The following is a 23,103-nucleotide window of genomic DNA, read 5'->3' on the forward strand; positions in this document are numbered from 1 at the left end:
TAGTTATTGCTACAAAACAAATTGCCACAAATTTAGTGGCTGGAAACAACATGCATTCATTATCCGCAGTGTCTGTAAGTCTGGGCACAGTTTAACTGGGGCTTCAGGGTCTCAGGATACTATAATCCACATTTAGGCTAGAACGGAATTTCATCAGTGTCAAATGTGGAAATATGTGGTCCAGAACTCATTCAGGCCATTGGCAATATTTATTTCAAGTGTTTGCATGACCAAGGTCTCAGTTTCTTACTGGAGAATGCTCTTGCACAAAGAGGCTATCTGTGTTTCCTTGGACATGGGAATTCTAACATGGCCTCTACTTCATGGCAGCTTGCTTCTTCAAGCCAGCAAGGGGGCCTCTCTAACACATTGGCTAGTGATGTGGATTTCACGCATATTATATTGACAGTAGGGACACCCCAACATCTTTGGTATGTTTCATTGATTGCACGTGAAGGGAGGAGATTATACAAGATCATGAATAGCAGTAAGCAGGAATTATTGGGAGTTACCTTAGTGTCTATTCACTAGCATGGACTTCTGTAAATTTTCTTAATAATAGCTGCTACCATACTAGCTATAGTATATTTACTTGAACAGAGAGGATGTTGTATAATGATAAAGGAATTTTCTCTCAGGATATTAAATGCTAAATTTTTATGTACCTGATACCAGCTTTAAATTAAAACCTATTGATTTTCTTATAAACAAAAGAATGGATAAGTTATGGCCTAGTCACACAATGAAATACTACTATGCAGTGAGACTGAACAAACTCCAATATGGTATACTTTTGTTTCAAAAAACCTGTCTAAGATAATTATGCATTTTTATTTTTACTGAAATGACAGAAGAGAAATACTGATTGCCTACAAAAGAGAAATCCAGATAAAAATTATATATGTAGTTTATTGCTAAAATATTACTACCATAAATATTTATTTTCTGTGAAGCCAAACAAATTCAAAATATAACAGCTAAAAGTACACAAAGGCTATACTTCTAACACATAGAAAAAAAGATATTTCTTCACATATTGTCAAACAAAACATACAAACAGAAAAAGATAAAACATTGTAAAGAGTAGAATAAATAATAGAACAAAATTCCATGTTAAAAAAACATTGGCATACCTTCATGGCATACCTTATCAACTTATGCAATTACAAGCCCTTCAGTGACAAAATTATAGCTTATACAGCAGTAGTTATCACGATACAAAAATGATATATTTAGTATAATGTATAATTATATAAACATTATATATTATATATAAAGTAAAATAATATTGCCTAGTTTTTAAATTCTCTTGATATGGTTTAAAGCTATAAAAGAGTATATTTTAATCCATTATTTACTTAATTTAATAATAATAAGAAGAAAGAGGGTAAAGGTGGAAGAGAAGAATAAAATTATCAGCAAGAGAAGAAATAGGGGAGAAAGAATTGTGTTACAACAACTGATACTAATAAACGTCTCTGTAATGGGTACTGACAACATGGCAGGCACCATTCAAAGCAGTTGATGTATCTTAGGGCCTCTCTGAAATGAGAAGAGGATGCCATCAGAATATTAGGTGCAAATAAATACGTAGGAAGCATTAAATACCACTAGCAATATAAAAACAAATACTAATATTTACCTACAAATTAGGACATACTATCTAATATTTTTATTTCATTGGAATTTTGATAGGAATTGCTTTTAACTGTATAGATTGCTTTAGGTAGTATGGACATTTTAACAGTATTAATTCTTTTAATCCATAAGCCCAGACTAAATTTCTATTTACATGTGTCTTCATTTTTTTCACTGTCTTATAGTTTTCAATGTCCAGGTTGCCTATTTGGTTAAATCTATTCCTAAATTTACCTTCTTTGTGATGCAATTGTAAATGTGATTTCTCTTTCTGATATTATTAGTGTATAGATATGCAAAATATTTTTTGTCTAGTGACTTTTTACTTGAACTTCACTGAATTGATTTTCTAATACTTTTTTTTTTTTTTGGCTAGAATCTCTGTATATAATGTGTCATCTACAAATAGGGGCAGTTTTACTTCTTTTAAATTTTGTTGCCTTTTTTTTCTTGCCTCATTTCTCTAGCTAGAACTTCTAAGTATGTTGATTCAAAGTGGACAGAGGGGGCAGCCTTGTCCTGTTTCTGATTTTAGAGGAAAAGATTTTAGCTTTTCACCACTGAGGGTGATGTTAGCTGTGGGCTTGTCATATATAACTTTTATTATGTTGAAGTAAGTTCCCTCCATACCCACTTTGCTGAAAATTTTTATCAAAAATGAATGTTGAATTTTGTCAAATGCTTTTTCTCTGCAGCTACTTAGGAAATCATGATTTTTATCCTTCAGATGTGGAATATCATGTTGATATTTTGGATGTTGAATCATCCCCACATCTTGGAATAATTCCACTTGATTATGGTATCTGATTTTATCTAAATTTAATTTCCTTGGATTATAGTTGACTTACAATATTGTATTAGTTTCAGGTATACAGCATAGTGAATCAGTCATACATACAAATATATCCATTCTTTTTGCCCATACAGATTATTATAAATGATTAAGGAGATTTTCCTATGCTATATGATCGGTTCTCATTAATCATCTATTTTGTACAGTAGTGTGTATATATTACTCCCACCCTCCCCTTACTTACCCCTTCACAGTTTCACCTGTAGTAACCATAAGATTGGTTTTGAAATCTGTTTTTGTTTAATAAGTTGTTTTATATCATTTTTTTAGATTCCACATATAAGTGATCTCATATGATATTTGTCTTTCTTTGTCTGATGTACTTCACTCAGTGTGATAATATCTAGGTCCTTCCATGCTACTGCAAATGGCATGATTTTATTCTTTTTTATGGCTTGGTAATATTCCATTGTACTATATATCTTCTTTATCTATAACTCTGTCAATGGACAATTAGGTTACTTCCATGTCTTGTCTATTGAAATAATGCCACAATGAATATTGGAATATGTAACTTTACAAATTATGACTTTCTCCAGATGTATACCCAGGAGCAAGATTGCAGGATCAGAGGGTAGTTCTATATTTACTTTTTAAGTTCTGTATTTAGTTTTATTCTCCATAGTGGTTGCACCAATTTAGAGTCCCACCAGCAGTATAGGAGGGTTCTCATTTCTTTATACCCTCTCAAGCATTTCTCCACACCCTCTCTGACATTTGTTGTTTGTAGACTTTTTGATGATGACCATTCTAACTGTTGTGTGGTGTTGGCTCATTTTACTTTTGATTTTATTTCTCTAATAATTAGTGAGGTGTTTCATTTGTTTTTTGGCCCTCTTTTTTTTTTTTTTGAAGAAATATCTTTTTAGATTGTCTATTTTTTTATTGTTTTGTTTTTTAATTTAAAGCTGCATAAGATCTTCATATATTTTGGAGATTAGTCCCTTGAGAGTCACTTCATTTGCAAAGATTTTTCTCACACTCCATGGTTCATTTTTTAGGTTTTTTTTATGATTTCCTTTTCTGTTCAAAAGTTTTTAAGTTCAATAGGTCCCATTTCTTTATTTTCATTATTCTAGCAGGTGGATCAAGTTAGATGTTATTGCAGTTTAGGTCCTTATTCCATTTTGAATTTATTTTTGTGTATGGTTTAAAGAATGTTCTAATTTCATTGTTTTACATGTAGCTGTCCAGTTTTCCCAGCACCACTTATTGAAGAGACTATATTTCCTCCACTGTATGTTCTTGCCTTCTTTGTCATAGACGTTGACCATAGGTGTGGGTGTTTATATCTCATCTTTCTTCCCTGTTCCATTGCTCTGTATTTCTGTTTTAGTGCCAGTACCATACTGTTTTGATTACTGTAGCTTTGTAATATAGATTGGAATCAGGGAGGCTGATTCCTCCAGTTCTGTTTCTCTTTTTCAAAATTGCTTTGGCTATTTGAGGTCTGTTGTGTTTCTATACAAATTGTAAAATGTTTTATTCTAATTTTGTGAAGAATTTTATTGGTAGCTCAATAGGGATTGAATTATCTGTAGATTTCCTTGGGTACTTTAGTCATTTTGACATTGATTCTTTTAATCCAAGAGTATTGTATATCTTTCCATCTATTTGCGTCATCTTTGAAAGTGAGTGGGGGATATGGAGGAGGAGAAATCAAAATACAGGTGCAGGAAGTAATGGTACTTGCCCAAGGTAACACAGCTTTAAACCTGAACAGATTCATTCCAGAGCTGGGACTGAAAATGGAAATCCTATAAGCAAAGCTACAAAAATAGGATTATAAAATTTGAATCTAGTTTAAGATATGTTGATTCTTTATGCTTTTTTCTCAATTATACAGATTTTATATAGGAGAATTGATAAGGATTAAAGTGTGGTTAAGCCACCATTAAAACAAATTATGGATTCTGGAAAATAATAGGGACCATGGAAAGCTTTCCAGCAGAGGAATAGCAAAATCAAAGTGGCACCTCAAGGAGATAGAAGATTAATGGTTGACAATTTAAATTTTAAATTGCTATTAAACTATCACCTTGGAATCACATAAAATGGGAGAACATAGTTTACCTTTGAGAAATAGCATCACTCCATTGTTTCACTCACAGATTTACTGTGAGTAATGAATCGCTTTTTGGTATCTGCTAGGTATTATGAATAATCTGAGACTGTATAATTACTTAGATGGGCTTTTTTGGGTAACAGAAGTAGAATTAAATCTAAACTAATATTAATAATACATTGATAAGTCTTTAAATTTCCTAATTAAAAATTAAATATTCTAAGACTCCTGTCATTTTCCACTTCTATTATGACGAACCTGATTCAGGCTGCTACAACCTAATGCACAGGCCTCCCTAATCGTCTGTAAGTTTTCCTCTACTACCTTCTAACTTACTGTATATCTCTACAACTAAAATAACATGATTCTCCACAAAATTTTTCAGTAGCTCTCAATAATTTAGCAGCATAATTTCAAACTTCTTAATCTGGCATTTAAGGCTTTCCAAAGCACCCCTCCACCTGTCTGTTAAGTTTATCTACAGTTACTATGCCATTGCCAGGTTATTGAACAAGATAATTATCCAGTTTTCCCTTCATTAAAGGGAAGATAGATAAAATTTGGGAACAAATATCAGTTTGATTCTCAGTCATTTAACTTCTTGAGCGACAGTTTGTCCTTTTGTTAAAACAGGTCTTTTCATTCTTCAGTTACCAAGCTATTATAAGGATTAAAATAATTTAGTTAAATTAAAATGTATTACTCTACATGTGTTTTTCCAACAAACATTGGAAAACATTATTGTGTTTCAGGATCTAAACTAGGCATTGTGGCTAAAATGAAAATATTCTAGAGACCAGTATATTTAAAAAATATTAGAATTTGATAAGGTATAATAATTACACCCATTTTCCCTTCTTAAACTCAGATCTAACTCAGAGGATAAAGGAGGCCAAAATATCAATATTGCTACTAATAAAACTGAAAGAAGCAACCATAGTCCAAAGGCCAGCCTACCATCTTCTGGACCTAGAGGAATAAGATCCGATGCCTATTCCATCTGAGGGATGTTTTGCTTCTGAAAAGCAGATATAGTTGCCCAAGAAAGCTTCCTTCCATTATTGTGTGATGGACTATTCAGTCCTAGTGGGTATTATATACAACTTACATATTAAGGCAGAGATATTTCACCACACTGTGTTTAAATTCCTGGCCTAAGTAGTAATCTAATTAACCTGGCCTTGTCCTGATCTGTCCTTTTCCTTCCAAGAGGGAGTTACTTCCCAAGTATTACTTTTTCTTTCCTTATTTACTTTGAAATAACCATCTTTACATTATAAAGACAATCTGTTTATATCCTGATCTTTTCCTCTGACGTGGACATTAACACAGTAATTCTATCACTTGCTTTATCTTTGATGGCCTTCTTCATACAGCTATTAAAATTTCCTTACATGCACCAGGAAATGTAGAGCATAACAGCCACATCAACTGTATAAATTGCTCCCAAATGCCGTTGTGCACTGCCATATCTTTCATGTGTATAGACCAAGATTTATTCGCTAAACCTAAGTTCTTTTCCCAAGGACGTTCCCATTAATAAAAATTTCCCATTTCAATCTCCACCTACCATGGAAGCAATTAGATTTGGAATTTGCTTTAAGTCTTCTGTAACTGTGTGATAACTGTATGGCTTGTCCTCCAAAGAGGGGTCCTTCTACGAGTAAAACATGGCTGTTTTAAAGTCACATGGAAACAGGCGTAAGACAAGACAGTCCCAAACTGGGATATATGACTACCCTCCCTAAAATTGATTATAAGTCTCCAAAGTCCCATTTGGCTTTTGTACAGACAAATTGAGCCAATATATGATGGAGAGGCAAGATATATTTTTTCTGTATATCCATTTCAATTATTGATCCTTACATCATACTACATAGTTTATGGTTCATTGGAGGGCCTCCTAGAAGTTCCACTGTAAAGGGAATTGACCAGCTACCCACATACTGGTCCAGACATCTATTTCTTTGCATGGAATTCATTTTAAATCTTTTCTAACTTCCCAGAATTTAATATTATGTGCACAAAGTTTAATGGTAAATTTAAGCTGCTCTGAATAAACAGCCAGGTCAGAAGCACAAAGAAGAATACAGGTCACAACTTATTATACCCCAAGACTGGATAATGAGCCATTAAGGGTTCACTTTGCATTTTAGTTACCATGTCTGTGTTTCATTTCTAATGTATTATAAGACTAACACCTGGCCTGGCCATGAACTTTGACTCATAGTTCAAAAATATCTTACCTCTCCTAGGCAGTTTTTCCATCAAGAGGAACTTTTCCTATTCCAAAATATATCCCAGGATTTATTTCTTCTTATTGTGGTCTTGCTAACTGCTCTTAGATTTCTAATTCTACAAATTTCTTGAAAAAAAAAACTTCCTCAGGGTAAGAGCAACTTCTGAATTTCAATAAGCAAGTCACTTTGAAGCTTACCCCATAACGCTTTCAGTATTTTTTTTAAGTTATCCAAATTTTATATATTCGTATTCTATAGTTGTCCTAATCTTCAAATAGTGGTTCTTCAATTGGCTTAAGAATCTTCTACCTGCCACTGAACACAGTAAATGTCAGTTTTGGGGGGATCTTGGTTTTCTTTATGTTATTTATTCCAGGGGCTTCCCATGAGATCTCCCTTATTTTGTTGGATATCTTTGAATTATCATCGACTTCCCTAGCTGAGCAATCATTAAAATTTACTTTCAAAATGTATACACAGTTCATGCAACTTAATAGCAGAAAAGCAGAAACCCAACTAAAAGATAGGCAGAAACAATTGATATTTTTTCCAAAAAGACATACAAATGGCCAACAGACACATGAAAAGATGCTGATCATTTCTAACCATCAGAAAAATGCAAATCAAAACCACAGTGAGATATCACTTCACACCAGTGAAACTATCATCAAAAAGACCACAAATAACAAATGTGGGAGAAGATGTGGAGAAAAGGGAACACTTGTGTACTATTGGTGAGAATGTAAATTGGTGCAAACACCATGGAAAACAGTAAGGTGTTTCCTCAAAAGGCTAAAATTGGAATTACTAGATGATCCAGCCATTCTATTCCTGGGTATATATCTGAAGAAAATGAAAATACTCATAGAAAAAGGTACATGCACCCCAATGTTCATAACAGTATTATTTAAAAAGCCAAGATGTGGAAGCAACCTGTGTCTACAGCAGAAGAATGGATAAACAACATGTGTATTCACTACTTCTTTGCAAAAAAGGAGGAAATTTTGCCATTTACAACAATATAGATGGACCTGGGGAGAATTATACTTAGTGAAAACAAGTCAGACAGAGAAAGACAAACACTGAATGCTATCACTTAAGTGTGGAATCTGAAAAATAAAGCCAAAGATTGAATGGAACAAAAAAGAAACAGGCTCACAGATATAGAGAATAAATTAGTAGCAACCAGAGAGGAGGTACAAGACAGTGGTAGGGGCTTAAGAGGTACAAATTACTTTGTATAAAATAGATGAGGTACAAAGATATACTGTACATCACAGGGGCTACAGCCAATATTTTATAATAACTTTAAGTGGAGTATAATCTATAAAAATGTTCAATCACCATGTTGTATACCTGAAACTAATACAATATTGTGAATTAATTGTACATTAATAAAAATGAAGCACTGCAAAAAAATGAATCTCAAAAAAAGAAAAATGTACTTCTAGCATTATTTTTAGAATACATCTAGGTGTATTTCTTAAAGAATATCTCTTTTTTTTTTTTTTGTTTTTGTTTTAGGGCCACTTTCATGGCATATGGAAGTTCCCAGGCTAGAGGTCTAATCAGAGCTGTAGCTGGAGGCCTATACCACAGCCACTGCAATGCAGGGTCCAAGCCACATCTCTGACTTATACCACAGCTCACAGCAACGCCAGATCCCTGACCCACTGAGCAAGGCCAGGGATGGAACTTGCATCCTCATGGTTACTAGTTGGATTCGTTTCCACTGTGTCACAACAGGTACTGCCTAGAATATATCTCTTATTTTTTTAACATAAGATCTATTGGCTTTAAAACCTATTTAGCTATTCTTTCTATATTCCTCAATTCCTCCCAAATGGAAACTTAACTTTTTCCAGAATAAAGCTTTTTTACCCTAACAGTCATTCTCTTCCATTACAAATAGTGGTCCTCAACCAAGGGAGGTGACTGGAAATGCGGGAGACTCTTTTGATTGTCACAGCAACAGAGGGAATATTTGACATTTGGGGGGTTGGAGTGACATGTCAAATATTTAATCATAAATAGGATTATCCTTTGAATTGCAACACTCTCTTGCCTAAATGCCAGTACCAAGTACATATCCATGGAAAAACACTAAAAATAACCAGCTCTTAAAAATCTTCCAATCTTAAGTATTTTCATTCCTTTCTAAACTGAGATAGTTCAGATAGAGGCACATGTATTTGTTTTGCATTAGTTTGCAATGATTTAGCTTTCTTTCTACCATTGTTTTAATAAGAAGATATCCCCAGTGATACAGGGTTTCAAGGTAGTTTTATTTGTGGTTGATAAATCCCTCTGTATTTATGTGAGTAAAGCCACAATCTGGTTTCCAAGTTTTACAACCATGGTTTATAAACAGTTAAGAGTCAAGTCTTAGCGAGAATAGTAGATGGCCTAATCTGTAATGTCCATGGGTCTTAAAAGAAGATCATTTAATAATGAAAAAAATATTATGTAATATGAGAGACATGGCTGAAAACTGCAACCACAGGAACCAAACGATTCCATTAATGAATTTTCAGGTACTCAGAAGCTAGTTTTAAATGAGTCTTACCAACTAAGAATCACCATCAAAGTCAATGAAATATAACCAGAAGAGGATTCTGGGATGATGGCAGAATAGTGGCACCAAGAATCTGTCTCCACATCTAGACAATTCCACTATCAGAATCTATATAATGTAAATTATTTGAAACTCCAGAGGCTTTTTAAGGCTTACAACTTCTAGGGGAATATTTGGTTGGTACAATGCAATTGATTTTGATCAATGGCAGCTCTTAGCAAAGTAGCAGCTATCTATCCCCCAACCCCAGTCACATGGCAGGGAGCTTTGCACCATGTTATTGGAGGAGCTGTACACAGCTTACTAGAGCCAGGATGGGCAATAAAATGAACTTTCTTCTTCAAATGTCAGGGAATCCCTGCTCCAACCACAGAGGTGCAGGAAAAGAGTTGATTAGTACCATTGTTGCACCTCCCCCTATTGATGCAAGGCCCTGTTCCTCCAGCTAAAGTGACTTCCAGGGGGTTTAGAGTTACAGCATCCTTTTTTCTTCTTTCAGAAGCTGGACATTAAAACATGGACATTCAAAAACAATTGCTATACCAAGAATATTAGAAAGTGATTGTTCATGCCTAGGAAAGAAGAGAATCTTACTTCCAAAGTCACCATCATATTAATTTCTTTTGCTTTTTTTTTTTTTTTGCTTTTTAGAGCTGCATCCATGGCATATGATGGTTCCCAGTCTAGGGGTCAAAACAGAGCTGCAGTTGCTGGCTTAGACCACAGCCACAGCAACACGGGATCTGAGTATCATCTGTAAACTACACCACAGCTCACAGCAATGCTGGGTCCTTAACCCACTGAGTGAGGCCAGGGATCAAACCCACAACCTCATGGTTACTAGCCAGATTTGTTTCTACTGTGCCACAATGGGAACTCTGCATCATATTAATTTCAAATGTTCAGTGTCCAACAACAAAAAAAATCACAAGGCTTGCAAAAACAAAAGAAAACAACACACACACACACACACACACACACACACACATGGCCAATCAAAGGAAAAAAAAAAATCAACAAAACTATCCATGAAAATGACCGAATGGCAGATATACTAATCAAAGACTTCACAACAATTATCTTTAACATGCTCCATGCCTGACATGGAGAAAGTCAAGAAAATTACACGTGAACAAGATGGAAACATCCATAGAGAGATGTAAAACCTAAAAGGGAACCAAAAAGAAATGTTGGAGCTGAAAAGTACAGTAACTGAAATAAAAACTACACTAGACAGAGTCAAATGCAAATTGGAGCAGACAGCAAAAAAAAAAAAAAACTCATGGAATAATGGAAAGTATTGTCTGAGGAACAGAAAGTAAACAGTAAGGGAGGGACCTGTGGGATACCATTAAGCAGACCACATATTTATCATGAGAGCCCCAGAAGGAAAAGAGAAAGAAAACATGGCAGAGAGAATTTTTGAAGAAATTAATAGATGCAAACTATTGCCTTTGGAATGGATAAGCAGTTGGATCCTACTCTTTAGCTCTGGGAACTACGTCTGGTCACTTGTGATGGAGCATGATAATGTGAGAAAAAAAATGTATACATGTATGTGTGACTGGGTCACTTTGCTGTATAGTAGAAAATTGACAGAACACTGTAAACCAGCTATAATGGAAAAAATAGAAATCATTATAAATATAAAAAAAGAAAGAATGGCTGAAAACTTAGCAAATGCGACAAAGGATATGAATATAAATATCCAAGAAGCTCAACATACTCCAAAATGAACTGAAGGATACACATGATAAACAAATCAGAAACAGATTCACAGACTTCAAAAACAGATTTATGGTTACCAAAGGGGAAAAGTTTGGGGGAAGGGATAAATTGGGAGTTTGGGATTAACATATTTGCACTCCTCTGTGTAAAATAGATAATGAGGACCTATTGTATAGCACAGGGAATTCTACTTAAAGTTCTGCAATAATTGATATGGGAAGAGAATCTTCAAAAGAATGGAGCTGTGTAGCTGAATCACTTTGCTCTACACCATATACAGAACCCTGTAAACCAATGATACTTCAAAAAAAGAAACATTAAAAAAGAATGTGGTTAGCAACAAATCACAGAATACCCAGTAACATTTTAAAAAGGCTAATTTTTCTCACATAACAAAAATCTAGAGGCAATCCCTCTAGAGGTTTTGCAGTGGTTTAACATCACCTTCAGGAACCTGGCTTGTTTCTATATTTCTGTTGTGAATCGACCCATGTGCTGGCTTTCATGCTCACACTTTCTACTTGATGGTTCTAGGATGGCACTGTCCCTCTGTTTCCTACCCACATTCTACACGGGAAAAAGAGAAAGGGGCGCTTTCAATGTGAGAAAAGGAAAACGTTTTTTCAAAACCTCTAAGATACTTCATTGACCCAAACAGTCATATGACTATACCTAAGTGAAAGAAAGGAAAGCACGTATGTTGATCTTGGCACATTGCTGCTCTTGCCAGTGAACTTTGGGTATTAAGGAAAAAGAGCAGGCAGTGCTAAAGGGAGGCAATTCATAGTCTTCTAAAACAGTGAAAGACGTTTTCTCTGTAAATTATCAGAAAAGGCAGCCTTGAGAAGTATACTGAAAACAACTAGCCCCTAAAGCCATGGGATTCTTAGCCCCTAACACCATGAGATTCTTGGAATAATGACATATAATTCAAACGAATAGGATGTGAGCAGCAGGGTATGGGTGGAATTCATGTGCAAGAGAATGGTTGAAAATGCTCCACAGCCAGTAGCTTGTTATTGATTTGATAGCTCTCTTTAATTTGCACATGAACTGTCCTCTGCTTTGAAAAACTGCTCATTGATCTGCCTTTGAAATTCCGAATATTTTCAGGTTCTCGTCTACTTGTTTATCTTCTATGAGGATCTTTACTTCTGTAATGTCTTAGTGAACTAAATATACTTAATCACATAGGTCCTATAATTTCTTCTTATACTGTTGAAACACTTGTCTTAGTGAACTAAATATCCTTAATCACATAGGTCCCTATAATTTCTTCTTATACTTTTGAAACACTTTAATAATGTATTTGTATCATCTGACCTTGACAATAATAGCACAGTGGAGACTCGGGGGCCTCTCAGCACTGAAAGCTATGGTTGTCTTGATGCTGGGCAAGTAACTGAGACTTCGGCAGACATTACTTTTGTCGGAAAAGTGCCACCTCTATGAAGAGAACTTGCTTGCAGTGGGTTATAAACATTTCCCCTGTCTATACGCCAGTTATGGACCACTCCACACTGCCAACTCAGCTGCAGAGCTTTTCTTGGAATCACAGGCTGACTTCTGCCCTGACCTAATGCTGCTTTCTTCCCTTGACTCATGGGAGTTTACCTTGAGAGTAATCTCCAATAAACTTCCTAACCATTAGTCTTCATTTCACACTCTGTGTCCTGGGGAACTAGTAGTATTTAATTGATTTTTAAAATGTATACAAATCACTGATTGATTCTTTTCTTGCTTCATTCATATGTGTGAAACACTGTGACAGAAACAGTTCTTTTGCAATAAGGAAAGAATAAAACATATGACATCTCTACCTCATGAGAGTTATGTTTCAGTAGAGGAATACAAATAATAAGTGAATAAAATAGTTACACTGTCTATCTAGATTGTCTGATAATTATAAATGCTATGGATTCCATTGTCATGAACTGAGATACGTATTAGACCCCCAAGTATAAAAGTTGTACAGGCAGTTGGGTTTGTTTAAATCTGGAGTTCGGGGTGAGGCTTTTATTGCAGATGTGTATTTGGGAGTCAGAAGCACACAAATTGTATTTAAAACCAAAAGATTAAATATTAAGACCTGAGGATGGTGACAAATTGGAGAAAGGAGAGCATAAGTAGAAATGGAAAGACCTAAGAAATAAATTGATGCAGCTTAAATTTGGACTGAATTTTGGATGAGAGGGTGAGAAATAAGAGTTATGCCTTAATTGTTTTCAATGTGTTCTCATACTTAGCATACTGTTTTTTGATCAACTTAGCATACTGTTTTTTGATCAACCTAGGAAAATGATGAATTATTGTTGAATCTCTCTCTTCAAACAGCTCCACTTGTAATTTTTTTTCCATTTTTGTTAATGATTTTTTTGTCACAAAACCATCATTAACCAAAATGGGAGAATTGGAGACAGAGCTGTTGAAGAGAGAAATTCAATTAATTATCATGTACCCAGGATGACAAAACAGTGTGCTAATTAAGCACAAGGACACATAAAGACAATTAAAGCATAACTTTTCTTCCCATGAATATCATATCAAGTTAAGGGTATGTATTATATAAGAAATCTTCACTGCAAAGTGGAATAAAACAAATGGCTTAGTAGAGACAACGGAATTTAAGAACTGTGTTGAACATAAACCATTTTATTATGTCCTAAGGATACCAAGCGGAAGAAGTTACAGCCAACTCTAATCTCCTTAAAAGAGATAATGTGTATTTATGACGATGGCCACACCTTCTGTGCAGCAACAGTCATTTGCTTTACATTGTACTCACTTAGCATCTGTTCTCGCAAGGTGAAATACAGGATTTTGATCCCCATTTAATAGACAAAGAAACAAGTCTAGATGTTAATTAATGGTATGAAGATCTGGAGCCACAACTATCGGATCTCATCTTGCATTCTTTCAGTATGCCATGCCATTTGGGAACCAAAATGTGAATATGTATTTTCAAGAGAAAGAGATGGCACTCAGTGGATGTATCAGGAAGGAGTCATGAATTAAGAAAGTATGCGTTACCACAGCCATATTTACCCTTACCTTTGTATTTTTCTATTAAAAATATTTAAATGATGCATATACTGTGTGATCTGGTCACTTGGCTGTGACCAAATTTCTGCTTTGATGGAAATTGAAGAAACATTGTACATCAACTATAATTGAATAAAAAATTTAAAATTGTATATTAAACTTTACAGAAACCTTGGACATTGCCTATTCATGGCTTCTTAAACTTTTCTATCATGACATTGAGACATGAAAGGAGTGTTAGAAGGTAAACCCAGGACCCACCACAAATATCAAACTTTTTTCAAGTCAACATTTGGTCTTAAAATGCATGTGGATTTTCATTTTGCTTTGTAATATGTCTGTTTCCATAAGTATACAGTTTTGTTTTCTAAAAATAAACAGATACCTCCAGCAACATGGATTATGCTTCACGTTGGCGTCTCGCATACCTTATATGGGCCCTCTTAACGCAAAAGCTACTTTCTCCATAGTTGGAAGGAAACCCAGTTGGGTTATCAGTGAGAGAGCCTTGCAAAGTTCATGGTGTTAGACTCTGATTACAATTCAAATGTGCTTATCTGTTAGTGACCGAGAATCTATTGTTGTTAGGTCTGAGTTTGGGCTGTATTAATAAAATTATTTTAATTGGGACGCAAACAAAGGTTCCTCAGGAAAGTACCCATGCAATTTAGATAACATGAATTATAAAAACTGAGTTGACATTTGAATGAAACACTTATCTCTGATATTTCGATCTCTTTCTGCGTGGGGCAGGAAGCATCCCGTACTCATGGTTTATTCCCTCTTACACTCCGGAAAAAAAAAGTTCTCAGCCAAAAAGAGTTTATTTTCTTTCTGTCTGAGTTTTGAAAGAGATGTCTGGTTCTGTTTATTGTTTCTAAAAATTTTTGGCCGGACAAAGAAAAGCATTTTTGCTTATAAAAACCATAGGGGAAATTTAAATTAATAAAAAGAATGGGAGAGAGTTTATGCCATTCCCTTGAAGCTAGCTAGGCAATTCAAAGTCACAGGGTAGGGCAAGAACGAACCATTGCCTAGAAAGGCTCTCCCACATAATCAAGATTAAATACACTTGGAATAAATAGTGTATCTAGTCCAAAAGTCTTGGAATGTTTTATTTTAAATTGGCTGGGATGGGAGTGAATTGTCCCCGTCATTGCTTCAACATATTTTCTCTTTGTATCTTCTTCCTCCCTGGTTGCCCTAGTTGATCTTTTTAAGTCCCTCACATGTAAATATATCCTCCCTAAATATCTTCGCTCTCATCTCTACTGCCTTTGCCTTCTGATATTTTTCTGCCACTGATTTAACCCATAAAATGTTATGTATGCACTATCTTACACAAAAACTCTCACCCCACATACCTTTGTGTTCGTTAAAAAAAAAATGCAGAAAACCTTTTTCTTCTATCTTTAAAAGACAATGTGTTCAAGAAAACTTAATCTGTAAATCTGTGTTTCATAAATCTAATACACTGGCATTTTATTTTAAATTAATCAGTTGAACAATGAAAACAGCCAAAGAACATCTTTTGACCTTCCATTTAGGTTCTGAGGCCCTTAGTAGAGAGATTTGATATATGAACTCAAATTTGTAGGATGACTAGAAAATACCTAGTTAAGAATGGGAATAGACGTGTTCAAACCCAAAGGAGCAATATATGTGAATAGTGAGTATGAATAGTGGAAAGAAGGCCAGAGGGACTGGGTGAGAGGAAGCAGAGGAAGACTGACACAATAGGAGGGTAGAAATTGCCTGACATGTGTTCCTGAAGGCCGTAGTAAGAGTCCTATCCTTTATCCTGAAAGCAGCCTGTATCATTAAAGGCTATTAAGCAGAGGGAGAACACAATAGGAAATCCATTTTGACAGATCACTCAGCAATGCAGTATGAAGAGTGGATTAAAGGAAGGTTTAGAGAAGTTTGGGGAAATTAGTTTGCAGGCAACTGAGAATCCCATAATTTCAGTGTATACAGAAGGGAATGTTGTGTTAGTCATACACATGAAAAAAAGAAAAGTAAGCTGGGAAACATTTAGGAAACGTGACTGACAGGGCTTGGTGATGCTTTAGATACGGAAGATGAGGAAAAGTGCAGTGTTCAAGATGACTGCTTTTATTTGCTTGTAAAAGTAAGATCGCAGCGCCATTCACAGAGATCAAGAAAGCTAGAAAGAGATAGAACTGAGGCAGAATATTATGCGTTCATTATGTTTTATATCCTATATCTGAGGTGCTTCTGAGTTTGCCAAGAAAGGATATCAGAGAAGGGGCCTGGGTAAGTGCATCTGTTATCTCTGTGCAGCTAATAGGAATTGAAGTCATAAAAGTGAATGAACATAAGAGATGAGAATAGCAGAGATTCTACTACTAAGCTTAAGCAACTTCAATATTTAATGACCTAAAGTAATGAGTCTGACAAGGAACACAGGGAGGGAGGACAAAAGTGAAAGACACTATTGCAATGAATTCTAATGATGAGAATGTTGCAATGCAAGAAAGTGGAAAAGAGAGCTGAATGTTACTGAGAAGTGGATTAAGAAGGGCATTAAAACTCTTTGGATTTAGAGACAGGAATATGATTTTATCAATAACTGCTTTGGTAGAGATGTGATGACTGATGCCAGATCAGGGTTTGAGGAGTAAGAGATAATAAATGAATGCAGCAATCCTAAATATCTCTTTTAAGAAAATCCTTTTGGGATTTTCTTGCTCCACATTTTGGTGAAATACCACAATTCATAACCATGTCATAAACATGAGTATTTAAAATCTAGATCCACACTTCTGTTTTAGTATTCTACTGTTTGCTTCGACATCTGAAAAGGTTTGTACTTAAAGACTTTCATGGCAAGCAAGCAGCATGTTAGACCAGAAAGAATGTACGCCGTAGATAGGAGTCCCAAATCTATCAGTGACTACCTATGAACACTGAGTAAGCTACCTAACCTGTCTAAGCCCTTATTACTTCACTATAAAATATCACTAATAAAACTTGTCTCATAGAGCCTCTTAGGATTAGAGATTACTATAAAGTGGTTATTAAACGATAGCCATTTTAAATACTAAAATCCGACGAGATATCCTTTCTCTTTGTCTCCTTATCCTTCCCGTATTCATACTTATGCTTGGGGTTTTGTTCAAGTTTTTATCCTAACTACCCACTCTTCAGTTCTCTTCCAAACTGTTTCCAGGATGAACTTTCTAAAAGGCAGGTGTGAGGATCCTGCTGCCTTCATATGCAGTATGAAATGTTTCAACGGTTTCCCCCAGCTTCCAGAACAAAGTTAAATTTCTATGAATGTCCTCCGAGGTCCCTCCTGTCCTGATATTTGCCCTAAAATCCTAGCTCTATTTCCTGAATTTCCCCTCACAGGAACTCTTCTCATCAAACCCACTCACCTTCTTGTCTTTCTCAAATACGTGAACTTTTTCCCTCACGCAATCATGCAGGCAGTTCTCACTGTTCAGAGAGCTCTTCCCAACTCTTTTTTAAAACTACATTTAAACCCCCCCTTGTAATTTTCTTGAATACAATTGATAGGAATTTTCTCTATGCTCCAATAGCAGTCTGTGCATTTTTCTTGCTCATGGAGTGGGTTAGAGCACAGATACTGCAGTAGACTGCCTGGGTTCAGATAACAGCTCGGGCAGTAGCTGTGTGTCTTTAAGCTCACGTTTTACTCTCTCTGTCACTCAGTTTTCTGGGGGGTAAAATTAAGATCATATTTAAAGTGTCACCTTTTTGAATTTTTATAAGGAACAAATGAGTTAATACATGTAAAGTATTTAACACTCAAATGTTAGCTGTTAATGTGGAGGTAGTCCGACAGCTGTTAATGCAGTGATCATGACAGCCTACTATGTCAAGAGCTCCTTCGAATCAAAGGCCTGCTGTTGTTTGCTTTCATGATACCAATAGGTCATCATGGTTCCAATTCCTAATCCTACTCAGTAAATACTGAATAATGAGGTAAATGGATGTAACAAAGAATAAGTTTCACCATATTGCATCTGAGATCTGAAAGCACCCTTCTTATTCATAAATGAAGTAAAAGTATCTTTCTAGGGTAGCTGTATGCTTACGTTCCATTATTTACTGTTTGCTGAAGAAATGAACTGTCATAACTACCAGTAGTAAACATTTTCTGATGAGATGCAAATTGTATTTTATGGGAATTGGAGTATGTCTTAATTGTGTATTTACTTTTATTAACAGTTAATAAAATAGCTTTGGTTATTCACGTAAATAAATATATTTTCAATTAAAAATCTAGTTTTCACTTTTAAGAGAAAGTCTATTATTAAATTTTCTAGTGTGCTTACATAGAATATTCGGGTGTTAATTAAGTATATATGAAAGCCCAAAATATGGTATATATTGAGGTCACTAAAAATATTAGTGTGATTAGTGTCCCAATCAGTATCCATGAAGATGTGGGTACAATTCCTGGCTTCACTCAGTGGGTTAAATATCTAGCATTGCTGTGAGCTGTGGTGTAGGTCACAGATGTAGTTCAAATCCTGCTTTGCTGTGGCTGTGGCATAGGCCAGCACCTGCAGCTTCAACTGGATCCTTAGCCTGGGAACTTACATATGCTGCAGGTGTGGCCCTGAAAAACAAAAAACAAAAATACATTGGCTTGGTTTCTTATAAAATCTTAATTGGAATCAGCAGTTCAGTGCATATCCTCTAATTTCTACTGAATCAGTTTTAACAATCTGTCATTCTGTATGTTAAGGTCAATTCTTGGGAATCAGAATTATTGGCTTTACAAATTACAAAAAATAATTTATACATGACTCTTAGAGGATTTTTCTCTCTCCAAACAAAAAAACAAACTGGTTAGTAACCATGCGCTAATTTTCTGACTCAGTTCATTTCAAATAGTTGGGTATAGACTAATCAAGCCAACTCATGATAACCTATGTGAAGCAGTAAATACTTCTCCGTTCCTATTTTATAACTGTCTTTTGTAACTCTAGAAAATTTTGCAAAGGAAAAATGCAGTTCCAAAGGTTTTAATTTGAGAAAACAGAATCTTGACCCATAAAGCCAAACTAGTAACACTAACGTTTTAAAAGAATTGTAATTGTAACTGTAGAAAAAAGGCTATATAACGTTTCAAAGATTCCTTTTCTCCAAATATCTTTTCTATTCCAAAGCTCCGTATTACCTGGTTGACATAGATCTTTGCTTCAAAATCAGAATCCTCCAATAGTCTTGACCTCTTTTTCTTGTTCATGGTCAAGTTCTGGTGTTTTCCCTTACTCTTCCATTGAGTTCTTAATCCTTCTGGTCAACGTGATTCCTTATCACTTGCTTCACATACTACTGGTTGCTATATACTCACTTTTCATATCTGACATTAAATATTACTCTCCTATAACTACCAATATTCCTTGGAACTATGCCTGTTGTGGCCACTTACCCAGCAAGAGACCTAGCAGAATTCCAACCCTAAGAATGAAGATTAGATAATGTTTAAAGACTTTAAAAGGGAATAGAGTTTTGAGTATGATTTCATTTATACATGTAAAGTATATTAAAATTACTTTCCTCCAGATTTGAAAAACCTACTGGTTTAAGAATTAATACTGAAAGGCAAGTCTGGATTTTAATATTCACCTTAAGTGGAAAAATGAATGTTTTAAAAGAATAACTTTGTAGGAGTTTAAAAATTTAAGAATTATTCTAATAGATGTGATCTAAGACTATATAAATGTGAAAAAATGTATTCCACATATTTATTCATTAAATGTAGAACCTGAGGAAAGGAAATACTGTGACTGAAAAATTAGGTACAAAAAAGTTTTAAAAAGTGCATTAAAATCAATGTTTCAGGTGTGATGAGCAGAACAAGCTAGACTTAGCCTTTTGTGGGTACTTTTTTTTCCAAATTATACTATGCAATTACCACCACATATTTTGTATATCTTAATAGAAAAAAAAAATCACATAAGCCACTACAAAAGTGTTCTATACTAAGCAGGGACAAAAACTGTTTAAAATAAAACATAGATAGCAACAATATTATTATTAGTAATTAACTAGTTAAATTAAACATTAAACATTAGCTAGTCATTACTTATCTTGTGTTTTTCTCCCAAGAAAATGCTACAGTTTCTTATTATATTTTGAATTTTACTCAAGCATCTATTGAATTTGGAAAATATAGTCGAAATATGCCATAGATACATATAACTGTGTCTATATTCAAGAAATGATAAGAACTCATTCTAAACATGGTTTAGGGAATGTGATATTTCAGCCATTTTTTACATTAATGCTAAAGGGTTTTATTTAAGCTAATCACATAATTACTCATATTAAGAAAGTTCATTGTTTTTAACTCAAAATAATCTATGATTTTGCCAGAATTATTGAAAGCTTTTGTCTGTTTTCCTGAATTGGCCAAATTTTGACATAAATCTCAGCAGCCAAAATGGATTGATTTTTATAGGCAGAACCAAATTCCATTTCAGAGACAATGTGTTCTCTAAATTTGGGTACTGGAGTATAGCTAAGAACCAGATTGCTTCATCTACAGATTTAATGCAATCCCTAACACATTATGTGTGATATTTTTCATAATACTAGAACAAATAATCCCCGAATTTATATGGAACCATAAAAGACCCATAATTGTCAAAGCAACCTGAGGGGGGAAAAAAAGAAAGCAGGAAGCATGACTCTTCCAGACTTCAAACAATATTATAGACCTACAGTAATCAAAACAGTGTGGTATTGTCACAAAAACAGACATATGGATCAATTGAACTGAATATAGAGCCCAGAAATAAACCCAGTCACCTATGGTCAATTAATCTTCAATACAGGAGGCAAGAGTATAAAATAGGCAAAATACATTTCCTTTATAAAGTAGTGCTGGAAAAATTAGATAGTTGCATATAAATCAGTGAAACTAGAACACACTCTCATACCATGCACAAAAAATAAACTCAAAATGGCTCAAAGTCTTAAACCTAAGACATAATACCATAAAACTCCTAGAAGAGAACATAAGTAAAACATTCTCTGATATAAACCATACAAGTATTTTATTAGGTCAGTCTCCCAAGGCAAGAGAAATAAAAACAAAAATAAACGAATTTGACCTAATCAAATCTACAAGTTTTGCACAGCAAAGGAAACCATAAACAAAACGAAAAGACAGCCTACAGAAAATGGGAAAAAATAGTTGTAAACAATGCAGCCAACAAGGGCTTAAATGCCAAAATATACAAACAATTAGTACAACTCAACAACAACAAACCAGATTACCCAATTGAAAAATTGGCAGAATACCTAGATGTTTTTCCAAAGAAGACACATGGATGGATGGCCAGTAGGCACATGAAAAGATGCTCAACCTCACCAACTATTAGAAAAATACAAATCAACAAAACTACAATGAGGTATTGCCTCACACTGGTCAGAATGTCCATCATTAGCAAGTCAACAAATAACAATGCTGGAGAGGGTGTGGAGACAAGGGAACCCCCTCCTTCACCGTTGGTGGGAATGTATATTGGTACAACCACTAGAGAAAACAGTATGGAGGTTCCACATAAAACTAAATATAGAACTACCATCTGATCTAGCACACCCACTCCTGGGTATATATATGAACAAAACTATAATTCAAAAAGATACATGCACCCTTATGTTCAGAGCACCACTATTCAAAATAGCCAAGACACAGAAGCAACCTAAATGTCCTTCAACAGATAAACGAATTAGGAAGAGGTGGTACATATACACAATGGAATGCTAATCAGCCATAAAAAAAGAACAAAATAATACCATTTGCAGCAACATGGGATGCAACTAGAAATTCTTATATTCTAATATATGAATGAAGTAAGTCAGAAAGAGAAAAACAAATGCCTTATAGCTAGATGCAACTAGAGATTCTTGTACTCTAGTATATAAATAAGTCAGAAAGAGAAAAACAAATGCCTTTTATCACTTACATGTGGAATCTCAAGTATGGGACAAATAAACTTATCTAAAAAACAAACAGACTCACAGACATAGAAAACAGACTTGTGGTTGCCAAGGGAGAAGGGGGAGGGAGTGGGATGGACTGGGAGTTTGGAGTTAATAGATGTAACTATTATATTTAGTGTGGATAAACAATAAACAGGAAGCTATATCCAATCTCCTGGGATAGACTATGATGGAAAATATTTTTTAAAATGTATATATATATATATATATGACTGAGTAACTTTGGTGTACAGAAGAAATTGTCACAACATTGTAAATCAGCTATAATGAAAAAAAAACTGCATTGCTTCAATAAAATGCTATAGGCAAACATACGTTTTAACTTCTGTCAGAGAGCTCTTTCTGCCTGTTGCAAGACATGTTTCACAGTACTGGTAAATGACTTAAGCTTAAGAACAAAGACCTAAAGGCATAAATGACTTAACTGTTATGTGCCTAGAGATCAGAGTAAGAGCTTAACCCTTTACCACCTAAGTGGCTTTTTAAATAGTAAAAGAACTTCTATAATAGTAACAAACCCTGTATCATCCACCCATAGCCACTTCTCACTTGATCTCATCTAAAGAGCACAATAAAAGCAGTGTGGATTCTTGAGGTGGGCTCTTGGTCCCTGAGACCTTGAGTCCCCCGGCTCCCACCTTTACTTAAGATAAATGTCTCTGTGTCTTGTTTTATGTTAACTATTTTTCCTTAAGTTCCACAGCACCCGTTCTTCAGCCCCATCCTGCTGAGCTGTATGATGAAAATAATGGTGAGACTTGCATAGGGTTCCATTGTTCTTGAGCCTAATGCTTTAGACTAATTTATAGGCAAAGAGAAAAAGCCTAAGGTCAAGCAAAGACAGACTAAGGAGAAATATATGTAATCACAGTGACCAAAATAGAAAACCAGTAAACACCCCAATGAAGGTAACGCAAAATAACAACTCTCCTCTAACTATAGCCATTTT

General features: G+C 34.8%; 1 long non-coding RNA gene across 1 annotated transcript in view; it reads right to left on the reverse strand.

The window, feature by feature from the left end:
* Window positions 3,451–23,103, reverse strand: part of LOC110260826 — a 348,389-nt gene continuing 328,736 nt past the window's right edge. The window contains exon 8 of the long non-coding RNA XR_002344343.1: window positions 3,451–7,111. This is a non-coding gene — a long non-coding RNA (uncharacterized LOC110260826). The remainder of the gene's footprint in view (window positions 7,112–23,103) is intronic.

This window comes from Sus scrofa, chromosome 5 (genome assembly GCF_000003025.6).
Source record: "Sus scrofa isolate TJ Tabasco breed Duroc chromosome 5, Sscrofa11.1, whole genome shotgun sequence".
NCBI lineage: Eukaryota > Metazoa > Chordata > Mammalia > Artiodactyla > Suidae > Sus > Sus scrofa.